Raw genomic sequence first — 9690 nt, forward strand, 5'->3', positions numbered from 1 at the left:
GGGAGAATAAAAAGCAGTCCAGATCAAACAAAGAGAGCAAGAAGAGAAGAAAGGAGGGCCTCAGTAATGGCTCTGTGAGTGTAACGCTAAACTAAGGGTGAACCAGTAATGACGGGAAAGAGTCCCGTAGTATGTGGTAGAACAGATGGAGCTATACAGTGCATCCCAAAAAGCTGTGTACTTCATATTGGGACAGTAGGTAACAGGCCAACAAAAAGTTGTGGAGGGTTTAACAAATAAAAGATATGGAAAGTGTTCTAAGTAGATCTGGATGTATCTTTAAATTTATTGTTTCACTGAAAGGTAAAGCTCTGCCCCAGTTCCAAGTCTTTTAAAGTTATTACCAGATTTTTTTTTTTCCCAGGATTCACCGTGTTTATCTCCACATGTCGTCCAATGAACTCTGATGAGTTTCCCTGTACCTGCTGTAGAAAAACATCCCCACAGCATAATGCTGCCACCTTTGATATTCACCGTGGGAATGATGTGTTTAGGTTGATGTGCACAAGTAGTGATTTGCGTGCAGAGCCAGAGCACCTTCGTCAGCATTTTGGCTATATCCCCTGTATGGCTTCTGGCAAACTTCAAATAGGAAGCTTTTAACCCTGACCTGCCTACTGTGTTCCTTTCTAATGTTCTCCAACAAACCTCTGAAGCATTTACAGGACAGCTGTAAATGCTTCTGACATTGAATCAAAAAACAAATATGAACTATATTTAGTAGGTGGCATCTGAAGGGAGTTGGTTGCACAGGATTTTATTTATGGGAATCAGAGTAAAGGGGGCTGAAATCACACGCAACCTTTTTTCTGTAAAAAGTAGGGAACCATGTTTCTATTTCCTTCCTTCCAATTATGTGCTCTTTTCTGATGGTCCTTTACACCAAATCCAAATCAAATGCAATGTAAAAATTGCAGGGGATGTGAATTGTTTTGCAAGGTGTTACGGCTGGTGGCCGTATGTGTGTTTGTTTTGTACCTTCATCAACAGACTGGCCAGCCGATGTCGCTGAAAAGCACCGTTTTCCTCCGTGCTATCGGTACCGCTGTTTCTGATAGGATCGGATTTCTTCTTCGCTGGATACCCTCTTCTTCGCTGTTCCTGACGGACTCTGATCTCCCTGCGTGCTCTGCACTCCTCCTGCTGGACGTCTCCGGGAGTTCATGTTGGACTATTCATTTCCTGGTTCTTCTGAATTCGCCGCCAATCAATAAGGGACTACATTATATAAACTCTCTGCACCTGCCACTAAAGGCAGCTGGTATTTGGACAGAACAGCTCGCCACTTCTGACTTTGGTGTTGTAAAATTTTGAAGCTTGGTTATTGTTGTATGCTTACCTGCTTGATGACTCCATCTTGGCTCAAAGGAGTCTCTTTAAAGTTGATTGGGCTTTGTCTTGATTTGTTTGTTTGCTTTTTGTTAGCAGGGACGTCAAGGCATTGTAGATTAGGTGTTAGTTGCTGAGTGTATGGCGTGTTGGAGGGTGGAAAAAGAATGTGAACATAGACTTGTTTTCTTTCATAATGTTGTTACTAAGGAGGCATGTTTCACTCCTGTGCATATGCCTGCGCTTGTGTGACAGGTTCCTGTCTTTCTGTGTCTGCCTCTTGTCCGTTTGTTATTGTTTCATGTTTAGGTGTGTGTCAATGAGAAGAGTGAGATGAAGGCCCCACGTAGGCATGTCGCTTACACACCCTGTCAGACATCTCATTTACTCTGTGACTGGCAGGTTTCTCGCTAACCACATTGCCCGTTTCAAAACGAATGGGAATCAACAAGCAGGGGCAGATTCTCCATGTTTAGATTACTGAGGTCAAGTCAGAAGGGCCTTGCTATTTGCTCTACTCTGATTGTGCACACAGAGGGAGCAGTGGCCTACCATTGTGGTCATTTAAAATGAGGAGGGGGGGTTATTTGAACTCTAATCTCCACAGGTGAAAGCCATTTATTTCTGCACGTTTCGCTGTAAAATAAAATTAAAGCTCCGTCCTTATGCAATACCTTTGGGGAATTCCTTGATAAGTTTCGAACAGTGTGAAGCTGCACAGATGCAGAAAAAACAAGTCAGACTCTAGGGCTGATTGAGATCAACGCAGATAAGTCTGGAGCAAATGGCACGTAGCTCACCTCAACATCTGCATGTTTGGGGAAAGAGGGAACACCTGGATCAGACATGCTTTTTGTCAGAGAGGGATAACATCGAGGAATTTGCAGATTATGTAAATTCGGGTTTCCTAACATTGCTTCTGTTTGAAAAAAGAAAAACCTTTCAAACAATGGAAAACATTTTTGCTCACCACAACTACTAATAGGTACTGAAACAAGATGTCCTGCCTTTATCCCTCATAAAGTAGCAGCTTTTCACTCTTTTTAAGCCACTGGAGATTTAACAACTGGAGGTATGCTGGCCTCTCATCCCACCTTAGTCCAATTCTTAACAGAATTATAATGGTATATTTTAAATCTCCCAAAGTACTGACAGCAAAAGAACACCTACTGCATCTATTAGGACAAAACAGGGTTATATTCTGTCCTAATACAAGTTGGTTACCCAGGATTTCAGAAATTCTTCTTTCCCTTTCTTTGCCTTGTCTCTGCTTTTTAGCATTTAGTATTTATTAACTAAATGAGAAGGATAAAATATCACTTCAGGTAATTAAAATGCTAACTTAGTTACAAAAGAAGCATACCCTTATTTATTTGTTTGAACCCACTGAAAGATTCGACTAATTTATGTATTCTAAAGGTAAAAGGTTTTGTCCAGACTTTTGATACATCTATTGGACTATATTGAATTTATACAATGTTTAACTTTTTGACATTTTGTCACGTTACAACTTCAAACCATTATTGGTATTTTATGTGATAGACACAAACTGGTGCATAACTGTGAAGTACATGAAAAAAAAACGATACATGGTTTTCCAACATGGCTCATGCTCAGTCAGATCAGTTGAAGAGTATCTATGAACATTCATTTTTAATTCTCTACACAAATTCCCAATTGTATTTATGTCTGGACTTTGACTGGGACATTCTTACACTTGTTCTGCTGGAAGGGGAACCTCTCCCCTCTCAAGTGTTTGGTACCCTGGAACCGATTTTCCTGGATTGCATCATCATCTTCCCATCTGACCAGCTTCCTTGTCCCTGATAAAGAAAAACATCCCCATGGAATGATGCATCAACCACCATGTTTCATCATTTAGGATGATCTGCAGGGTTAATCTTCTGCTACAGAAAGTGTTTTACCTGTCAGCCATAAAGTTAAAGAAAAAGCACCTTCTGCCACACGTGCTGTCTCCTACATGGTTTGCAGCAAAATACAAACAGGACTTCTTTTGGCTTCTTTCAGTAATGACTTTCTTCAGATAACTCTTCCAGAAAGAACCTTTCAGGCCTAGGGGCGGATTAACATTGCAGATTCCCCTGGGCACAGAGAATTAATTCTGTTGAGGTTAAAAAATCATCATTTATTGGTTATTCCTGCCACATCTGAAGCCAATCTCAAAGTTTCTTTCTTAAACCGCTAACAAGATGGGCCCTAAGTAGATGTGGGCAGGTTTAATTGAGGGGTATAAGAGTAAAGGGGACTGAATACAAATGCACATCACACCTCCTTATTGTAATAAAGCAAAAAACATATATAATTTTTGTTTTACTTTTATGCACTACTTTGTGTTGGTTTATCACAATAAATCCCAATAACATCCACTGAAAAAATCCCCTGTTGTTGCAATAAACCTAAGCTGGATCCTTTGGGCCCCAGTGGTATAACTGAAGAAGGAAGAACAAAGTATGTGTTAAAACAAACATCCTCTCTAGAGTGAAGCATGGTGGTGGCTCAGTGATGCTTTCTGGCTGGTGTGGTTCTTCTGGCACTGGTAACCTGCAGCATGCAGAGAACAAGATGCATTCAGTCAAGTATCAGGAAATCCTAGGAGGAAATGTCATAAGTGTTGTGGAAAAGCAAAAACGTGGGCATCATTTGAACTTCCAACAGGACAATAACCTCAAGCATGTCTTGAAGTCCATGAAGACATAGTTGCAGCAGAAGTCCTGGAAAATACCAGCCTGGTCATCATACTGGAATTCTATTGGGAAAAAAGTACATAAATCAAAGAATATTAAATAATCTGAGGTCTTTGCCCATGAGGAGTTGATTAATATTCCTCAGTGTTGTTGCCAGTAGCTGATGTCTGGCTATGAAACATATGAGCAGCAGGTCATAACCTCAGAAGAGTGCTCTTCTGTGTACGAAGGGTGTTTGTCTTAAAGGGAGTGAATAATTTTTACACTGCATTAACATGGCAGTTTTTGATTATTATGGAAAACCTTTTTAATTTTATGAGTGATATTAAATTTGTTGAGCTTTTTAGATTGTTCTTGCTTGGTTTGTTTACTTCAAAAAGCAGCTAGTCTGTGTATTTGCCAATAAACCTAATTTGAGGTTGAATCACTTTAGATGCAAATGTAAGTGTTGAGCTGCCTGGAGACCGTATCAATTCACAATAACTGCATTAATGTATACAGCTGCAACTACCAGCAGCAGTGCTCCAACTACTTAAATTTTACATAACAGAACAGATTTGAATATATCATAAAAAATTATAAACTAATGAAAGGAATGCAGGGCGACTGGCTGCATCACACCCATCTTAACAGCATCTGTGAATTTTCCTTATTGTATCATACATATTTGTGCCACCACCGTGTTTACAAAATATGACCAAAGAGACCTTACCATCTGCCAAAACGCTTAGATCTGTCTGTTGAATTTCCTGCTGCAGGAAAGTGTCAGCAGTATCACACCTCGCCATCAGGAACTCACACAAACAGACAATTACGGGGATAACAAGTCAGCACCTGCTAAACAATAAATCGCTCAGAGCCCAAGGTGTTCTTAAGGTATAAATTATTCTGTTGATGTGATGTTGTAAAGAGTTGCTTCCTTCTAGCATATCTATTTTTACATAAAATAGAAAATGTACATGAACACGCTATCTACTCTAAAATGTACACATTAGTCTTAGGAAGGATAAATGTGCAGAAAGGTTGCATTGCGTTATTTGATAAGAGCTCATAATACACCACGTTTCTTTTAGCGACAAGCTAAATGGTTTAGAGCAGCCTGAGCTTACTTACCTGCTCCTTGTCTAAATGGGAAAAACAAACCAGCTCTTACTTTTAACCTTAAAACAATATATATAGTAAACACTCTTAAAAACCTGTCCAAAAAATTTTAAAACAGACATATAAAGATGTGACTCATAATCATAACAAGTGCTCTAGACTGCGACATGACGTTGTTCAATAAAATAAATGTATTTATCAGGAAGTAAACAAAAGGCGTTGTCAGGAGAGAGTACTGGCTGATGTTTTCATTCCAAAGCAGTAACTTGCTGAGGTGTCTGAGGCGACCAGTGAGAAAAGGAGGGAGGTGCATCCTGGGTTCCAAGGTCAACAAGCTAAACCTCCTACAGACCACTGTTTCACGTGTGGAGGTAATATAATAGTGACAGCAAGTGTTAGCTCATGCTGGGGGATCAAGAAAACACACCATTTATCACTTGCGCTTAAAAAGGGAAATGTGTAGATGTGCACATGTTGGGCCTGAGGAGCCATTCTCACTGCAGATACAGGGCTCAAAGAATCAACAGTTTATACCAAACCTACAGGAAAAGCACACCAACATGAAATTTGTTTAGAAGAACTCTTCAATTACAGTACCTTGCCAAAGTATTTACATCCCTTGAACGTTTGTTTTACAACTTATCACATTTCAACTAAAAACTTTAGTATATTTTTTGCTGATTTTATGTGACAGACCAACACAAAGTAGCTCATAATCATGAAGGGAAAGTAAAGTTTTACATTTTTTACAAAGAAAAATCAGAAAGATGTGGTGTGTATTTGTGTTTAGCAACCCTGACTAAATACTTTTACAGAAATATTTTTTGATGCTATTATAGCTGGAAGGTCTTTGGGGTTTCTATCAGATTTGCTCATCTACAGACTGAAATTACTACCTCCTCTTCTTTGCAACTTTTAACAACCCAAGGGCAGTTACTGCGGATGGAGGGACATACAGTTTCAACTCCTATCACAGGTTAATAGTTGGATTTAGGCATGAACTTTGACTGGCACATGACTATGCTTTAATATATCCCATTCCATTGTAGCTCTGTTTGTTTAGTCTTTGTTTTTTTAGGTTTTGTGGCACTAGTGACCTTTATTCTTTTGTAGCTGAACAAGAAGAAGGTCAGCCAGAAAGGAAAGACATGCAGCAAATGGCCCAGGACTGAGAATTGAGCTGAGGACAACTGCATTGAGGACTGTATCATCTGCATATGTCGCGCCTGCTCAACCACTGAGCCATGGGGCGCCCCTGTGTTTTTAGTCTTGTTGTCCTGCTGGAAGGCTAACAGGTTCTCTTTTTGTATTTAGCTCCACCCATCTTCCCACTGACTGACACTTCCCTGTCTCTCCTAAAGAATCGCCACAGCATGTTGCTGCCATCACCATGTTTTACTGTGCAAATGCTGTGCTCAAAGTTGTGTGGAGTGAGCTGAATTAGTACTGATAAGTATTACTACAATTACATGTCAGGAAAACTTATGCATAATTAGTAGACTGGAGGCATTTAGTAAAAAACAGCGAGTAGCAGGTATCATGTTAATATAACAGCATGTCCAATATCATCCTTTTCTCTTGTATTGTTTGTGTCGTAGTGTTTCTTCATCTGCTACAGATATGTAAGACATCAATTCCAACCCCGTTTACAAAAGATCGATGACAGCGATGCTGAGTGATTCTTCAACAATGTCAGTTTGACAGCTCCAGTTTTGCTCTTTGTCTCTGCCCTTAATTATTCTTTAAGATGGTTTTGTTGACAGGTAATGATCATGGCTGTGGAAAATCCAAAAGAATGATGGTACTGACAGGGAGATGGGAACTCGCTACCTGTCTACACATGGAGTAGCTGGCAGGAAATTGGTGGAAGTTAGCTGCAAATTAATGTTACATACAGGGCTCTGATATTTTGAGTTGGAACAAGGTAGTAACAAGTGTTAGTGATAACTTGGAAGCAGCTGTATACCACAATGGAACTGGAATGCCTAAAATTGTCCACTTCTATTGAAGACATCACACCTCTGTGTCCTCTGCTGTTACACATAAGAAGAACTCCAGTGAAAATGACCTAATGACCTGTTGATTTGATTTAAAAGTGTGGTTAAAGTAGTATCTTTTCAGCATGCTGCTCACCTGTGTTTCCTACTTTCTTCCTTTGTCAATTGTTCTGGCGACTGTCCCACAATCAGACATAATTATATCTTTGTTTATTTAAAGTGATGTTCCACCCAAGTGTGACCAGCTACACCAGGGCTGCCATAACAACATGACACTGATAGATGTGCTTAAGCTTGACATTCTGCATTGCTGTTGCAAGTCTTCGTCCTCTAGGAGACATGGCTTTTCTCAGGATTCTGTTGCAAAACACAGAGAACATCGCATGCATAGAGCAGCTCATAAACAGAATCAGCCAGTTGGGTAATTTGATTTGAATTTCTTGCATACTTTCTCAGGAGCCCACAAACAGTGAAACACATGCCACTGCTTGTAAAAGCGCTTGTTTGTGTGAATTCAGTTGTATTGTGTGTGCTTTTGTTTCGGTATGAGCAAACAGTTTATACTCTATGTATGAGGCACCAGATATAACATAGGACAGAATCTTAAAAAAACCCTTTATGTTTCTATTGGATTTGCCTTCACAAAGCATGGTTTAATCGGAGAGCAGGGGTTGCTGTAACAAGACACGCTGAACCTGGTTTTGCTAGGCCATGCTCTGAGAATCCAACGCCAAACATCAGGGGGGAAACAAACAAAGAGGGCATAAAGGAGAAACACACGGAGAAAAGAGAACAAGGAGAAGACCAAGTGGAGTGGGAGAGAAAGTGGGAGAGAAGCCAAAAGAGAGATGAAGTATACAGATAAAAACAGAAGTTGAATTTGGGGCCATGTTTCAAACGGAGAGCTTTGTTTTCTGACAGAGATCCCTCTCAGGAGATTGAGCTGGAAAACAGATTACAGTAATGAAAGTCATCCAAGTTGCACAATGTGTATCTCAGCACCATGTGAACTGAAGCTGTTGTTCATCAAGCTGTACTCTGCTGCTACAGGACTGGAGAAGCTTAATGAAGCCTAACTGAAGCTCTCTGTTTGAACGCTCATGCACATTCTCTCAGGTAAAAACTGATCTGCCTTAAACATCTGTCAGAAATTTAAACATTTACTTATGGATGGGATGTGGTTTTATTTATTAGCCCTCTTTTATTGGACTTTCACAGGGGGATCAAGTTGCCGTGCTCAGATGAATCAAGCTCTCTAAGGGGGAGCTGTGGTTTTGAAAGAGCTTTAAGAATTGTGAACAGCAGAAAATGTGGATGGGTTTGGGCTGTATCACCGTTACACTCTGAGAAATACCTTAAGTTGCAGTTAGTTTGCAAAAGCTTCTACTCGAGCACCCGTGAAATTAAAACAGGTCCAACTTAGTGATTTACATGTTCTGTTTTGAGGGTACAGATGAACAAATATGTCAGTGTGTGTTGGTGTTGGCAGGCTTTCTTTGCTGGCAGTGGGTAGATGTCCTTTTGTGATCTCAAACTGTTAACACCGGGGGTTTTAGGTTTCCTAATGAGCCAACTGGAGAGACTGGAGTTCTGAAACCATCCCAGCACATTTTGCCTTTCACTAAGCTCCATTGGTCTGGTGCTCCGAATGACAAATGCTTGTTACCATTTGCTTTATCTCCCCAACTGTCTAGGTGCTTGTCCAAAGCCAAGTTCTGTCACTTCAAAGGTTGAGGTATGGTTGAAAATGTGAAAAACAAAAGAAACGTTGATTTTATTGACCTAACTGGAATATTTCTAGAAATGATGTGAACATAATCCTTTTTAGAAGGGATTTCCAGCTTGCCAGAGGTGCTTTGGTCATGATGGACTTCCTTTAGGTTGTGGTCTGAGTCACTTGTTGTAAACCTAGTCTAAACAAGGGACTAGACAACAGGTAATATTGTTTTAAACATCCTCAGGTTAGCACTCTTGCCTAGCAGCAAGAATGTCCTCGGTTCGACTCCCGGCTGGGGGTCTTTCTGCATGGAGTTTGCACGTTCTCCCTGTGCATGCGTGGGTTCTCTCCAGGTACTCCGGCTTCCTCCCACAGTCCAAAAACATGACTGTTAGTCAAAAACATGACTGACTGAACATTGCCCTTAGGTGTGAATGAGTGTGTGCATGGTTGTTTGTCCTGTGTGTATCTGTGTTGCCCTGCGATGGACTGGCAACCTATTCAGGGTGGACCCGCCTTCCGCACATAGACTGCTGGAGATAGGCAACATCTTCCCCATGACCCACTATGGAAGAAGCGGTAGAAAATGACTGACTGACATCCTCAGGCTTTTTTGGGATGTTTCCTGTGATCAGATTTAACCTCACAACCTGCAAACACCTAATGTTACTCTTCAGTTTTGCATCACCAATGGTTTATGAAACTAAAATGAACAAATTTTACAAAGTTTATTTCACCCCTTTTGTGTTATAAATTATTCCTGTAAAGAAGGATAAAAGTAAAGGAGAAAGAAAGCATGTATGGCCAGTCCTATGTTATTACATAAAGTGCAGCAGTTGTA

Source organism: Girardinichthys multiradiatus, chromosome X (assembly GCF_021462225.1).
Source record: "Girardinichthys multiradiatus isolate DD_20200921_A chromosome X, DD_fGirMul_XY1, whole genome shotgun sequence".
Lineage (NCBI taxonomy): Eukaryota > Metazoa > Chordata > Actinopteri > Cyprinodontiformes > Goodeidae > Girardinichthys > Girardinichthys multiradiatus.